This window comes from Plectropomus leopardus, chromosome 12 (genome assembly GCF_026936395.1).
Source record: "Plectropomus leopardus strain MGB_pleo_1.0 chromosome 12, ASM2693639v1, whole genome shotgun sequence".
NCBI lineage: Eukaryota > Metazoa > Chordata > Actinopteri > Perciformes > Serranidae > Plectropomus > Plectropomus leopardus.
Window position 1 is genome coordinate 3,295,882 of NC_142187.1, and position 14,417 is coordinate 3,310,298.

The 14,417-nt window shown below is 49.4% G+C and overlaps 10 non-coding genes across 10 annotated transcripts; all 10 read left to right on the forward strand.

The window, feature by feature from the left end:
- The first annotated feature begins 635 nt into the window (after positions 1 to 635).
- LOC148187893 (U5 spliceosomal RNA) lies at positions 636 to 753 on the forward strand. The gene has a single exon (XR_015778253.1). It is a non-coding gene; the product is annotated as a U5 spliceosomal RNA (small nuclear RNA).
- Positions 754 to 927: 174 nt separating this feature from the next.
- Positions 928 to 1,115, forward strand: LOC148187894 (U2 spliceosomal RNA). The gene has a single exon (XR_015778292.1). It is a non-coding gene; the product is annotated as a U2 spliceosomal RNA (small nuclear RNA).
- A 764-nt stretch (positions 1,116 to 1,879) lies between these two features.
- On the forward strand, positions 1,880 to 1,997 carry LOC148187895 (U5 spliceosomal RNA). Its single transcript, XR_015778258.1, has one exon. It is a non-coding gene; the product is annotated as a U5 spliceosomal RNA (small nuclear RNA).
- A 175-nt stretch (positions 1,998 to 2,172) lies between these two features.
- LOC148187896 (U2 spliceosomal RNA) lies at positions 2,173 to 2,358 on the forward strand. The gene has a single exon (XR_015778308.1). It is a non-coding gene; the product is annotated as a U2 spliceosomal RNA (small nuclear RNA).
- An 832-nt stretch (positions 2,359 to 3,190) lies between these two features.
- On the forward strand, positions 3,191 to 3,308 carry LOC148187897 (U5 spliceosomal RNA). Its single transcript, XR_015778349.1, has one exon. It is a non-coding gene; the product is annotated as a U5 spliceosomal RNA (small nuclear RNA).
- Positions 3,309 to 3,482: 174 nt separating this feature from the next.
- Positions 3,483 to 3,667, forward strand: LOC148187898 (U2 spliceosomal RNA). Its single transcript, XR_015778304.1, has one exon. It is a non-coding gene; the product is annotated as a U2 spliceosomal RNA (small nuclear RNA).
- Positions 3,668 to 4,505: 838 nt separating this feature from the next.
- LOC148187899 (U5 spliceosomal RNA) lies at positions 4,506 to 4,623 on the forward strand. Its single transcript, XR_015778350.1, has one exon. It is a non-coding gene; the product is annotated as a U5 spliceosomal RNA (small nuclear RNA).
- A 175-nt stretch (positions 4,624 to 4,798) lies between these two features.
- LOC148187900 (U2 spliceosomal RNA) lies at positions 4,799 to 4,987 on the forward strand. Its single transcript, XR_015778272.1, has one exon. It is a non-coding gene; the product is annotated as a U2 spliceosomal RNA (small nuclear RNA).
- An 840-nt stretch (positions 4,988 to 5,827) lies between these two features.
- Positions 5,828 to 5,945, forward strand: LOC121965967 (U5 spliceosomal RNA). The gene has a single exon (XR_015778351.1). It is a non-coding gene; the product is annotated as a U5 spliceosomal RNA (small nuclear RNA).
- A 5,713-nt stretch (positions 5,946 to 11,658) lies between these two features.
- On the forward strand, positions 11,659 to 11,840 carry LOC121965966 (U2 spliceosomal RNA). Its single transcript, XR_006107541.2, has one exon. It is a non-coding gene; the product is annotated as a U2 spliceosomal RNA (small nuclear RNA).
- Positions 11,841 to 14,417: the final 2,577 nt, after the last annotated feature.

A 14,417-nucleotide genomic window follows, 5' to 3' on the forward strand; every position in this document is an offset into this window, starting at 1 on the left:
ACAGTCTCGAATGGCCGTGGCCGTGGCGAGCGGGGGAAAGGGGCAGTGCCGATGCAAAGAGAAGTTGCGTGCTCAAAAAGCGCAAGCGAGAGAGAGAGAGAGAGAGAGAGAGAGTGTTCCCTATTGTTTGGAAGCAAGGTACATGGGAGAGAAGGAGTGTTGCACCCTGAGATAACGTGGGCAAGGGAAGGGTAATGGCTGTGACCTGCATTGTGACGCTACATTTAACAAGGGATTTGATGTTAGCTGCCTGCTGTTGTGCTGTTTTGAAAACGCAGAGACCCGGTTTCCGCCTTGATGTTGAGAAACTGACTGACAACGTAGAGCAGGGATAGTGACTCTACTTCACAAGGACAAAGACAAGACAGACTCAAGAACTGGAGACCTATCGCTTTTTAAACTTGGACTGTAGACTTTTAGTAAACTTTAGCATCACGTGAAGGGACAAACGTATCAATGGGGTGGCAGTCCCGGGGAGTGGGGGACTCGTTACCAAATGTATTTCGCATACGGACGACGTAAACATTTTATGCACTATGGCAGTGGGATTTGGAAGGCGGCACAAGCGAGGCTCACCGTGAGCGTAATGACTGGGACCACGAGGGTCTTTTGGCCGCCCGTGCGGAGGTCTGTACATTCTCTGGTTTCTCTTCATAGCGCACAAGTCTTTCGCCTTTTACTAAAGACTTCCGTGGAGAGGAACACCACTGAGTTGAACCTATTTTTGACAGGCTTTGCCATTTGGTTGAGCCTTGTGCATTTGTGAACAGCAAGCCGAGACCGGAGCGATTCACTACGGGCGGGCGTGACGTGCAGGCAGCTGTTGTCATGCGCAAGCAGCCATTCTCGTGCCCAATGGAGACGACGGCACCACGACAAGTGAGACCCGCCCAGGAGGTTGCACTGGGCAGCAAGCGCTTGGGGGTCATCGCTTCTCGGCCTTTTGGCTAAGATCAAGTGTAGTATCTGTTCTTATCAGTTTAATATCTGATACGCCCTCTATAATGGGACAACATATTAAACGGATTTTTGGCAGCAGGGGCCGAACAAGGGCTTGCCCCATTCGCCCACGCATCGACCGGTATTGCAGCGCCGCCGGGAACGGTGCACCCTTCTCAGGCCCTGTGGAAAAAGCAATTTGAACGAAGCCCCGCCCTGCCCCGGGTGCCGCTAAGGTCCGAATATAAACGGAAATAAATCCTGCGGTCACCTCGCCTGTCCTCGTGGCCGCTGCTTGTCTCACAGTCTCGAATGGCCGTGGCCGTGGCGAAGCGGGGAAAAGGGGCAGTGCGGATGCAAAGAGAAGTTGCGTGCTCAAAAAGCGCAGGAGAGAGAGAGAGAGAGAGAGAGAGAGTGTTCCCTATTGTTTGGAAGCAAGGTACATGGGAGAGAAGGAGTGTTGCCCCCTGAGATAACGTGGGCAAGGGAAGGGTAATGGCTGTGACCTGCATTGTGACGTTGCCATTTAACAAGGGATTTGATGTTAGCTTTCGCTCTGCTGTTGTGCTGTTTTGAAAACGCAGAGACCCGGTTTCCGCCTTGATGTTGAGAAACTGACTGACAACGTAGAGCAGGGATAGTGACTCTACTTCACAAGGACAAAGACAAGACAGACTCAAGAACTGGAGACCTATCGCTTTTTAAACTTGGACTGTAGACTTTTTAGTAAACTTTAGCATCACGTGAAGGGACAAACGTATCAATGGGGTGGCAGTCCCGGGGAGTGGGGGACTCGTTACCAAATGTATTTCGCATACGGACGACGTAAACATTTTATGCACTATGGCAGTGGGATTTGGAAGGCGGCACATTTAGGCTCACCGTGAGCGTAATGACTGGGACCACGAGGGTCTTTGGCCGCCCGTGCGGAGGGCTGTACATGCTCTGGTTTCTCTTCATAGCGCACAAGTCTTTCGCCTTTTACTAAAGACTTCCGTGGAGAGGAACACCACTGGGTTGGACCTATTTTTGACAGGCTTTGCCATTTGGTTGAGCCTTGTGCATTTGTGAACAGCAAGCCGAGACCGGAGCGATTCACTACGGGCGGGCGTGACGTGCAGGCAGCTGTTCTCATGCGCAAGCAGCCATTCTCGTGCCCAATGGAGACGACGGCACCACGACAAGTGAGACCCGCCCCAGGAGGTTGCACTGGGCAGCAAGCGCTTGGGGGTCATCGCTTCGGCCTTTTGGCTAAGATCAAGTGTAGTATCTGTTCTTATCAGTTTAATATCTGATACGCCCTCTATACGGGACAACATATTAAACGGATTTTTGGCAGCAGGGGCCGAACAAGGGCTTGCCCCATTCGCCCACGCATCGACCCGGTATTGCAGCGCCGCCGGGAACGGTGCACCCTTCTCAGGCCCTGTGGAAAAAGCAATTTGAACGAAGCCCCGCCCTGCCCCGGGTGCCGTTGCGTCCGGAAACAGATGCGACGCAACGGCCTCCGGCGCCGGAGGCCCGGAGTCGTGGCCAAAAAAATAAACGGAAATAAATCCTGCGGTCACCTCGCCCGTGTCCCTCGTGGCCGCTGCTTGTCTCACAGTCTCGAATGGCCGTGGGCCGTGGCGAAGCGGGGAAAGGGGCAGTGCCGATGCAAAGAGAAGTTGCGTGCTCAAAAAGCGCAGGCGAGAGACAGAGAGAGAGAGAGAGAGAGAGAGTGTTCCCTATTGTTTGGAAGCAAGGTACATGGGAGAGAAGGAGTGTTGCCCCCTGAGATAACGTGGGCAAGGGAAGGGTAATGGCTGTGACCTGCATTGTGACGTTGCCATTTAACAAGGGATTTGATGTTAGCTTTCGCCTGCTGTTGTGCTGTTTTGAAAACGCAGAGACCCGGGTTTCCGCCTTGATGTTGAGAAACTGACTGACAACGAGAGCAGGGATAGTGACTCTACTTCACAAGGACAAAGACAAGACAGACTCGAAGAACTGGAGACCTATCGCTCTTTTAAACTTGGACTGTAGACTTTTTAGTAAACTTTTAGCATCACGTGAAGGGACAAACGTATCAATGGGGTGGCAGTCCCGGGGAGTGGGGGACTCGTTACCAAATGTATTTAGGATACGGACGACGTAAACATTTTATGCACTATGGCAGTGGGATTTGGAAGGCGGCACAAGCGAGGCTCACCGTGAGCGTAATGACTGGGACCACGAGGGTCTTTGGCCGCTCCGGTGCGGAGGGCTGTACATGCTCTGGTTTCTCTTCATAGCGCACAAGTCTTTCGCCTTTTACTAAAGACTTCCGTGGAGAGGAACACCACTGAGTTGAACCTATTTTTGACAGGCTTTGCCATTTGGTTGAGCCTTGTGCATTTGTGAACAGCAAGCCGAGACCGGAGCGATTCACTACGGGCGGGCGTGACGTGCAGGCAGCTGTTCTCATGCGCAAGCAGCCATTCTCGTGCCCAATGGAGACGACGGCACCACGACAAGTGAGACCCGCCCCAGGAGGTTGCACTGGGCAGCAAGCGCTTGGGGTCATCGCTTCTCGCCTTTTGGCTAAGATCAAGTGTAGTATCTGTTCTTATCAGTTTAATATCTGATACGTCCTCTATACGAGGACAACATATTAAACGGATTTTTGGCAGCAGGGGCCGAACAAGGGCTTGCCCCATTCGCCCACGCATCGACCGGTATTGCAGCGCCGCCGAACGGTGCACCCTTCTCAGGCCCTGTGGAAAAGCAATTTGAACGAAGCCGCCCCTGCCCAGGTGCCGCTAAGGCCCGGAAACAGATGCGACGCAACGGCCTCCGGCGCCGGAGGCCCGGAGTCGTGGCCAAAAAAATAAACGGAAATAAATCCTGCGGTCACCTCGCCCGTGTCCCTCGTGGCCGCTCGTTTGTCTCACAGTCTCGAATGGCCGTGGCCGTGGCGAGCGGGGGAAAGGGGCAGTGCCGATGCAAAGAGAAGTTGCGTGCTCAAAAAGCGCAGGCGAGAGACAGAGAGAGAGAGAGAGAGAGAGAGAGAGAGAGTGTTCCCTATTGTTTGGAAGCAAGGTACATGGGAGAGAAGGAGTGTTGCCCCCTGAGATAACGTGGGCAAGGGAAGGGTAATGGCTGTGACCTGCATTGTGACGTTGCCATTTAACAAGGGATTTGATGTTAGCTTTCGCTCTGCTGTTGTGCTGTTTTGAAAACGCAGAGACCCGGGTTTCCGCTCTTGATGTTGAGAAACTGACTGACAACGTAGAGCAGGGATAGTGACTCTACTTCACAAGGACAAAGACAAGACAGACTCGAAGAACTGGAGACCTATCGCTCTTTTAAACTTGGACTGTAGACTTTTAGTAAACTTTTAGCATCACGTGAAGGGACAAACGATCAATGGGGTGGCAGTCCGGGGAGTGGGGGACTCGTTACCAAATGTATTTCGCATACGGACGACGTAAACATTTTATGCACTATGGCAGTGGGATTTGGAAGGCGGCACAAGCGAGGCTCACCGTGAGCGTAATGACTGGGACCACGAGGGTCTTTGGCCGCTCCGGTGCGGAGGGCTGTACATGCTCTGGTTTCTCTTCATAGCGCACAAGTCTTTCGCCTTTTACTAAAGACTTCCGTGGAGAGGAACACCACTGAGTTGAACCTATTTTTGACAGGCTTTGCCATTTGGTTGAGCCTTGTGCATTTGTGAACAGCAAGCCGAGACCGGAGCGATTCACTACGGGCGGGCGTGACGTGCAGGCAGCTGTTCTCATGCGCAAGCAGCCATTCTCGTGCCCAATGGAGACGACGGCACCACGACAAGTGAGACCCGCCCCAGGAGGTTGCACTGGGCAGCAAGCGCTTGGGGGTCATCGCTTCTCGGCCTTTTGGCTAAGATCAAGTGTAGTATCTGTTCTTATCAGTTTAATATCTGATACGTCCTCTATACGGGGACAACATATTAAACGGATTTTTGGCAGCAGGGGCCGAACAAGGGGCTTGCCCCATTCGCTCCACGCATCGACCCGGTATTGCAGCGCCGCCGAACGGTGCACCCTTCTCAGGCCCTGTGGAAAAGCAATTTGAACGAAGCCCCGCCTGCCCCAGGTGCCGCTATGTCCGGAAACAGATGCGACGCAACGGCCTCCGGTGCCGGAGGCCCGGAGTCGTGGCCAAAAAAATAAACGGAAATAAATCCTGCGGTCACCTCGCCCGTGTCCCTCGTGGCCGCTCGTTTGTCTCACAGTCTCGAATGGCCGTGGCCGTGGCGAGCGGGGAAAGGGGCAGTGCCGATGCAAAGAGAAGTTGCGTGCTCAAAAAGCGCAGGCGAGAGAGAGAGAGAGAGAGAGAGAGAGAGAGAGAGAGAGTGTTCCCTATTGTTTGGAAGCAAGGTACATGGGAGAGAAGGAGTGTTGCCCCCTGAGATAACGTGGGCAAGGGAAGGGTAATGGCTGTGACCTGCATTGTGACGTTGCCATTTAACAAGGGATTTGATGTTAGCTTTCGCTCTGCTGTTGTGCTGTTTTGAAAACGCAGAGACCCGGGTTTCCGCTCTTGATGTTGAGAAACTGACTGACAACGTAGAGCAGGGATAGTGACTCTACTTCACAAGGACAAAGACAAGACAGACTCGAAGAACTGGAGACCTATCGCTCTTTTAAACTTGGACTGTAGACTTTTTAGTAAACTTTTAGCATCACGTGAAGGGACAAACGTATCAATGGGGTGGCAGTCCCGGGGAGTGGGGGACTCGTTACCAAATGTATTTCGCATACGGACGACGTAAACATTTTATGCACTATGGCAGTGGGATTTGGAAGGCGGCACAAGCGAGGCTCACCGTGAGCGTAATGACTGGGACCACGAGGGTCTTTGGCCGCTCCGGTGCGGAGGGCTGTACATGCTCTGGTTTCTCTTCATAGCGCACAAGTCTTTCGCCTTTTACTAAAGACTTCCGTGGAGAGGAACACCACTGAGTTGAACCTATTTTTGACAGGCTTTGCCATTTGGTTGAGCCTTGTGCATTTGTGAACAGCAAGCCGAGACCGGAGCGATTCACTACGGGCGGGCGTGACGTGCAGGCAGCTGTTCTCATGCGCAAGCAGCCATTCTCGTGCCCAATGGAGACGACGGCACCACGACAAGTGAGACCCGCCCCAGGAGGTTGCACTGGGCAGCAAGCGCTTGGGGGTCATCGCTTCTCGGCCTTTTGGCTAGGACTGCGATCGCCTCTCGTTGGTGGAAAACTTTTGCCTGTCGTGGCATCGGTTTGTCACCTTTAGGAGGTATATTTTTGGCTCTTTGTGCAAATATCACAACTCTACTGTTGTTGTACGTATTTTCACAAGAGACTACATTTGCTCTGCGGGTAAGTACAAGTTTTATTTATTTATTGTTTTTTTAAGCACGCTTTTACTTTTCTTAAGAGGTTTACATAGTTTTTGTTAGTTTTAAGTAGTCGTGGTGCCTCCACCATGTCGGCCTACCATGCTGGCATGCGGAGGCACCACAGCGTGCGATTCAGTTTTAAAGAAATTGATGGAAAGCTCCTGGAGATGTCGAGACTTGACTTCTCCAGGAAGCAAATTCAAAAAGTGCTCAATTTTAGGCCTGACGACATTAACTGTATCGTGACATTGCCTTTCAACAAAGGATTTGATGTAAGCTTTCGCTCTGCTGTACTGCTTCGAGACTTCTGGACAAAATTTGAAAATGCCAAGACCCATTTCTCCACCTTCGATGTCGAGAAACTGACCGACAATGCCTCTAAAACGGTAATTGTCAGAATGTTCAATGAGACGGTGAATGCGGAGGACATTTGTTCGTGGTTGGGTAGATACTGCACTGTTAAAGGTCAGGCTACCAAGGTGAGAGATGAGGATGGCATTTGGAACTGTGCCTGGAGGGTCCCCATTCAACAATGGCAGGACCCTCAAGGTTTCCAGGGCCTGAAACATCTGCCATCTGTGATAGTTCTGGGTACAAACAGGGGCTACATTCATTACCAGGGCCAGCCCAAGCTCTGCCGCAAGTGTGGTGAGCATGGGCACCTGGCTGAGGCTTGCAAGCAGATTATTTGTGGAAAATGCAGAGAAATTGGTCATACTTTTGAAGAATGCACCAATGGCAGAAAGTGCAATCTCTGTGGGGAGACAAATCACCTTTTCAGAGACTGCCCTAAGTCCTTCGCCAACAAACTGAAAGCGACAAAACAAGCTGGAAATGGACAAAATGAAGGACAGCACGAAACGGTTAGGGAGCTACTTGAAGAAGCTGGGCTGGAAAATTCAAATCTCCCGCCAAATCCTGTGATTGGAGAGCAGGGATCAGGTGAGGCGGGAGAAGGGGAGGGACCTGCAGTTGCCCCACCAGAGGAGAGTGACGAGGAGATTGGGGTAATTCAGGCAGTGGGCGGAGCTAACACAGAAGAAGAAAATGATTTGTCACAAGGTGTAAGCGAGGATGCCACCCTCCCCGATGCCCAGCAGGCCAAGAGGCCTCTATCAGAATTGTCCTCTGACTCTCCAATAGTCTCAGAGAAGAGGGGAAGAGCTGGGTACCCCTCAGACAGTTCATCTGTGGAGGAGCCCAGAGTCTTCCCCTCCGATTCACCCAATGAGGTCTCTTTCTTAACAATAGCTCTGCAATCAACCCCTCGGGACAGGGCACTAAATCAAAGGTTGCGTGAGAGGCCAACCCCCCGAGTCCGAAAGGGAATGCAGCTCAAACCCGTCACTCTACACCCATAAGAGTGAAGGAAGAGCCTCATTCACATGAATGTGACTGACTGTCTTTCTAAAGACATTTTAATACTGTAACAGCTCTTTGTCTTTTAAAATTTCATACTTGTTATTTTTAACCCTACTCATGACTCTCACCTTCTCAACCATCAATGTGAGAAGCGTGAAGTCGAGAGTTAGAGCCCAAACTGTTTTATCCTTTCTCAGTTCCTTTCAGTCAGATGTGTTTTTAATCCAGGAATGCGGCCTACCGTTTTTAAACCACTACAAAGAATGGGAGGAGTTATGGCCAAAGACATCAATATGGAGCGGGTCAAACGCAAACAAAAATGACGGAGTGGCTATTTTAATCAAAAACCCTCTTGTCTCGGTGAAAGGCAGCACAGTGGTGAGAAACGGGCGGGCCCTTTTAGCACATATGACTTTTATGGGAAGGGATTTTAACGTTTTAAATATTTATGGCTTTAATGACAAAAATGACAGGTATGAACTTTTAGAAGACTTGCAGTTCCACATGCTAGGTAGGGCACCATTAGTTGTAGGAGGGGATTTTAATTGCATCCTGAACAGGGAGGATAGGAAAAGAGCAGGGGAAGATTTTAAAATGGATAAAACATCGGTTTTATTACAGGGCATATGCAGGGATTTTAAACTGTTGGACTGTTTTAAAGCCATGCATCCTAGAGAGGAGGGCTTCACCTGGTTCAGTGGTGATGGCACCAGAGCCTCTCGCATAGACTACCTTTTATCTAGGGACTGCCCGCCAACCGATGCTAGATTGACCCCTGTTTTCTTTTCCAATCACGTTATGCTTTCCTGCACCCTCTCACTACCCTCGGGTGTGACATCAGGAAGTGGTCTGTGGAAACTCAACTGCTCCCTTTTAGAAGTTAGGGAGTTAGTTAGTCAGTACAGGGAGCAGTACCAAGAGTGGCAGACCCTTCAAGACTTTTACGACACACGTGCACATTGGTGGGAAATGGTGAAGGGTCGGACCCAGACTTTCTTTAGACAGGCAGGTAAGAAAAAGAAAGATAGGGACAACAGACGCATGTTGGGACTGCAAAAGCGACTCCAGAGATATTTTAAACTGAACCAACAAGGGATGGATTTTAACGCAGAAATACAAGAAATCAAATCGGAAATGTCGGTCTTAGCAGAAATTAAAAGCAAAGGTGTTATTTTAAGGAGTAAGGAAAGAGAGATAGAAGAAGGTGAAAAGTGCACAAGATATTTTTTTAAGAAAATTTTAAACAAAAGGGGAAGCATTTTAAAACTAAGTCAAGAAAATGGGTGCACTGCTGAAACAACAAAGGACATTAAAACAACAATTGAACGCTTTTATGAAGAATTATATCATGAAAAGCCCGTTGATGAAGACACCATAAGCAAAGTTTTAAAATTTATAGAACATACCATAGAGGACAGTGTGCTTTTAACGCAAGATTTTAGTACCCAAGAGTTAAATAAATGTATACAGAGTTTTAAAACAGGGAAGTCCCCAGGAGAAGATGGGCTTCCCTTGGAATTTTATCTAACATTTTGGGACATTTTAGCACCTGACCTGCTCACTGTTTTTACGGATTTTGAACGACTAGATCGACTTCCCGACAGCTTTAGAGTAGGGATAGTGACTCTAATTCACAAGGACAAAGACAAGACGGACCTGAAGAACTGGAGACCTATCACCCTTTTAAACTTTGACTGCAAGCTTTTTAGTAAACTTTTAGCATCACGTATGACTTTGTTTTTAGAGGACTTGATTCACCCGGATCAAGCCTGTGCCATTCCAGGGAGGAAGATCACTGACAGCCTCGTACTGATCCGAGACACCATCTGTTATGCGAGAGACAGAAACATTCGGCTAGTAGTCCTCAATTTAGATTTTGAAAAGGCTTTTGATCGGGTCTCGCACCAGTACCTCTTCCAGGTACTGCAAAAATTGGGCTTTCCAGAGAGGTTCATAGCCTGGGTGGGATTGCTGTACCGGGGCATTACCAGCAAATTCATTGTTAATGGGCATCTGACAAAAGCAGTCAATGTAAACTGCGGTGTCCGTCAGGGTTGTCCGTTATCTGCCCTCCTTTATGTTATCTGTATTGAGCCACTGGCACAGATCTTGAGAAGGGACAAATGGATCAGTGGGGTGCAAGTCCCGGGGAGTGGGGGACTTGTTACGAAATGTATTTTATATATGGACGACATAAACATTTTATGCACTGACCTTTTATCTGTAAACAGGACACTCGACTTGACTGACTGGTTTGGGCGGGCCTCTGGGTCAAAGCTTAACAGAAGCAAGACCCAAGCCCAGCTTCTTGGGCCGTGGACAGCTACTGAGACGACGGGACTACCTCTGACTGTTACTGCGACGCACCAGAAAATACTCGGGATCAAATTTGATGGGGAAGGGGGTGGGAATGCAAATTGGCCGGACATGGTAGGGAAAGTCAGACAGAGACTGGGGTACTGGGGACTTAGAGGACTGACCATGGAAGGAAAGGTTTTAATCATCAAAGCTGTGATTTTACCTTTGCTTTTACTGATCAGCTCTGTTTTTATCCCACCCAGAAGAGTGATACTGGACCTGGAAAGGACAATCTTTTATTTCCTGTGGGGATCAAAATGGGAGAGACTGCAAAGGAGTGTCATGAAGAAAACAAAGGAGAAAGGAGGAAAAGCAGTACCTGATCTTAACTTGTTTTTAGGAAGCAGATACACAGCATTACATGTCACAGCTGCCACGGCCCCATCCAGAAACCCCAAGACCGCAGCAATGGCACAGTTCTGGATGGGGACCTACCTCAGGAGATTAAGGATTTTACCCAGCGATCTTAAAGTACCCGTGTCTTTTAACTTGCCCCCTGCTTACGCTTTTATCCGATCCTTTTTAAAGCATTTTAGCCTCGAGCGAGAGGAGTTGCATATTTTAACTGACCACCGTTCTCTCATTTCTGCTGTGCAGGAGCGGGAACCAGCGAGTCCAGTGTGCTGGCTTGCATTTGGCAAGCCCTCAAAAGTTTGGAGAAACGTGAACCATTCCGCTCTCCCAAACAGACTCCGGGACCTGTCATGGATGGTGGCTCACGAGATCCTCCCAGTCAGAGCCGTAATGCACTCTCGGGGCATGTCAGCGCACCCAACTTGCCCCCGACCAGGTTGTGGCGCGCCTGAGACGGTGAGGCATCTGCTCTGGGAGTGCAGCGCTGCCGTAGACCAGTGGGCGACAGCCGGCTCCTTGCAATTCCCGTACTTGCCAGCGAGGGAGGTCCTCACAGCACAGCTGGTGATGTATGGGGTGAGCCAAAAGTCAATCCCAGCCTGTGACTTTGCCAAACAATGGCTCACCCTTGCCGCCATCAAAGACGCCATATGGACCTCCAGGAACTTGCTGGTAAGGAAGCACAAGCAGATCCCCCCCGTGGCTGTGCTCCGAATGGCTGCAGCGACGGTCAAAACGGCCGAAGCTGCAGGCGGCAAGCCTAGGACACAGCTGCAAAGAAGAATCGCCTCTGTGCCCATTCGGACGAAGGAGCCGGAGACCCACGGGAAAAGGTCAAAGCAGCGGCGGCCTGACTCTCCGGGTGAGGCAGGTGGGAAGGAGCAACAGGGCGGGGGTCTCCTCTGAGCACCACAACAGGATCCCGAGAGACCAAACTGTTCTGGGGGAGCGGAGAGAGTTCCTATTTGTAGGGATCCGCCCCGCTCCTGCACAACCATGGACTCAGTGAGAAATATTTTAATGAATGCGCTCCCCTCTTTTTGTTTAAAAAAAAAAGACACTTCTCATTTTAAACACCAGAAATGGCATATACAACTCTAAAATCTTTTATGTAAATTTTAATCTGTGACAAGTGTATCTGTCTTACCTCTGAAGAGGGTTGTCTTAAGATTATATTCACTTGTTTTAAAGGAAAACTGTCTTAAAAAAAGAAACAAAAAAAAAAAAACAAAGGAAAAAGTGTTGTAATGTCTCTGTGATTTTGTTAATAAAACTTTTCGAAAGAAAGAAAAAAAAAATCTGTTCTTATCAGTTTAATATCTGATACGTCCTCTATACGGGGACAACATATTAAACGGATTTTTGGCAGCAGGGGCCGAACAAGGGGCTTGCCCCATTCGCTCCACGCATCGACCCGGTATTGCAGCGCCGCCGGGAACGGTGCACCCTTCTCAGGCCCTGTGGAAAAAGCAATTTGAACGAAGCCCCGCCCTGCCCCGGGTGCCGTTGCGTCCGGAAACAGATGCGACGCAACGGCCTCCGGCGCCGGAGGCCCGGAGTCGTGGCCAAAAAAATAAACGGAAATAAATCCTGCGGTCACCTCGCCCGTGTCCCTCGTGGCCGCTCGTTTGTCTCACAGTCTCGAATGGCCGTGGCCGTGGCGAGCGGGGGAAAGGGGCAGTGCCGATGCAAAGAGAAGTTGCGTGCTCAAAAAGTGCAGGCGAGAGAGAGAGAGAGAGAGAGAGAGAGAGAGAGAGAGAGTGTTCCCTATTGTTTGGAAGCAAGGTACATGGGAGAGAAGGAGTGTTGCCCCCTGAGATAACGTGGGCAAGGGAAGGGTAATGGCTGTGACCTGCATTGTGACGTTGCCATTTAACAAGGGATTTGATGTTAGCTTTCGCTCTGCTGTTGTGCTGTTTTGAAAACGCAGAGACCCGGGTTTCCGCTCTTGATGTTGGGAAACTGACTGACAACGTAGAGCAGGGATAGTGACTCTACTTCACAAGGACAAAGACAAGACAGACTCGAAGAACTGGACACCTATCGCTCTTTTAAACTTGGACTGTAGACTTTTTAGTAAACTTTTAGCATCACGTGAAGGGACAAACGTATCAATGGGGTGGCAGTCCCGGGGAGTGGGGGACTCGTTACCAAATGTATTTCGCATACGGACGACGTAAACATTTTATGCACTATGGCAGTGGGATTTGGAAGGCGGCACAAGCGAGGCTCACCGTGAGCGTAATGACTGGGACCACGAGGGTCTTTGGCCGCTCCGGTGCGGAGGGCTGTACATGCTCTGGTCTACAAGCGCTTGGGGGTCATTGCTTCTCAGCGTTTTGGTTAAGACTGCTAAGACTATTTTCACAGGAGATGACATTTGCTCTGCGGATAAGTACAGGTTTTATTTATTTATTGATTGGTTTTTTGGCATGCTTTTACTTTTCTTAACAGTTCTACATAGTTTTTGTTAGTTTTAAGTAATCGTGGTGCCTCTACCATATCGGCCTACCATGCCGGCATACGGAGGCACCACAGCGTGCGATTCAGTTTTAAAGAAATCGATGGAAACCTCCTGGAGATGTCGAGACTTGACTTCTTCAGGAAGCAAATTCAAAAAGTTCTCAACTTTCGGCCTGACGACATTAACTGTATCGTGACATTGCCTTTCAACAAAGGATTTGATGTAAGCTTTCACTCTGCTGTACTGCTTCGAGACTTCTGGACAAGATTTGAAAATGCCAAGACCCAGTTCTCCGCTTTTGATGTCGAGAAACTGACTGACAATGCCTCTAAAATGGTAATTGTCAGAATGTTCAATGAGACGGTGAATGCGGAAGACATTTGTTCGTGGTTGGGTAGATACTGCACTGTTAAAGGTCAGGCTACCAAGGTGAGAGATGAAGATGGCATTTGGAACTGTGCCTGGAGGGTCCCCATTCAACAATGGCAGGACCCTCAAGGTTTCCAGGGCCTTAAACATCTGCCATCTGTGATAGTTCTGGGTACAAACAGGGGCTACATTCATTACCAGGGCCAGCCCAAGCTCTGCCGCAAGTGTGGTGAGCATGGGCACCTGGCTGAGGCTTGTAAGCAGATTATATGTGGAACATGCAGAGAAATTGGTCATACTTTTGAAGAATGCACCAATGGCAGAAGGTGCAATCTCTGTGGGGAGACAAATCACCTTTTCAGAGACTGCCCTAAGTCCTTCGCCAACAAACTGAAAGCGACAAAACAAGCCGAAAATGGACAAAATGACGGATAGCACGAAACAGTTAGGGAGCTACTTGAAGAAGCTGGGCTGGAAAATTCAAATCTCCCGCCAAATCCTGTGATTGGAGAGCAGGGATCAGGTGAGGCGGGAGAAGGGGAGGGACCTGCAGTTGCCCCACCAGAGGAGAGTGATGAGGAGGTTGGGGTAATTCAGGCAGTGGGCGGAGAAACACAGAAGAAGAAAATGATTTGTCACAAGGTGTAAGTGAGGATGCCACCCTCCCCGATGCCCAGCAGGCCAAGAGGCCTCTATCAGAATTGTCCTCTGACTCTCCAATAGTCTCAGAGAAGAGGGGAAGAGCTGGGTACCCCTCAGACAGTTCATCTGTGGAGGAGCCCAGAGTCTTCCCCTCCGATTCACCCAATGAGGTCTCTTTCTTAACAATAGCTCTGCAATCAACCCCTCGGGACAGGGCACTAAATCAAAGGTTGCGTGAGAGACCAACCCCCCGAGTCCGAAAGGGGAATGCAGCTCAAACCCGTCACTCTACACCCATAAGAGTGAAGGAAGAGCTTCATTCACATGAATGTGACTAACTGTCTTTCTAAAGACATTTTAATACTGTAACAGCTCTTTGTCTTTTAAAATGTCATACTTGTTATTTTTAACCCTAATTAGGGAGTGCTAGTTGCTTTTATGCTTATTTTGGCCATTTTGGGTTTTTTTTTTTGAATTTCAAATTCAGTTTTTAAAAAATCATATCTCTTTAGTCTTGCAACAAAACTAAACAACTTTTGTCAAACATGTCATT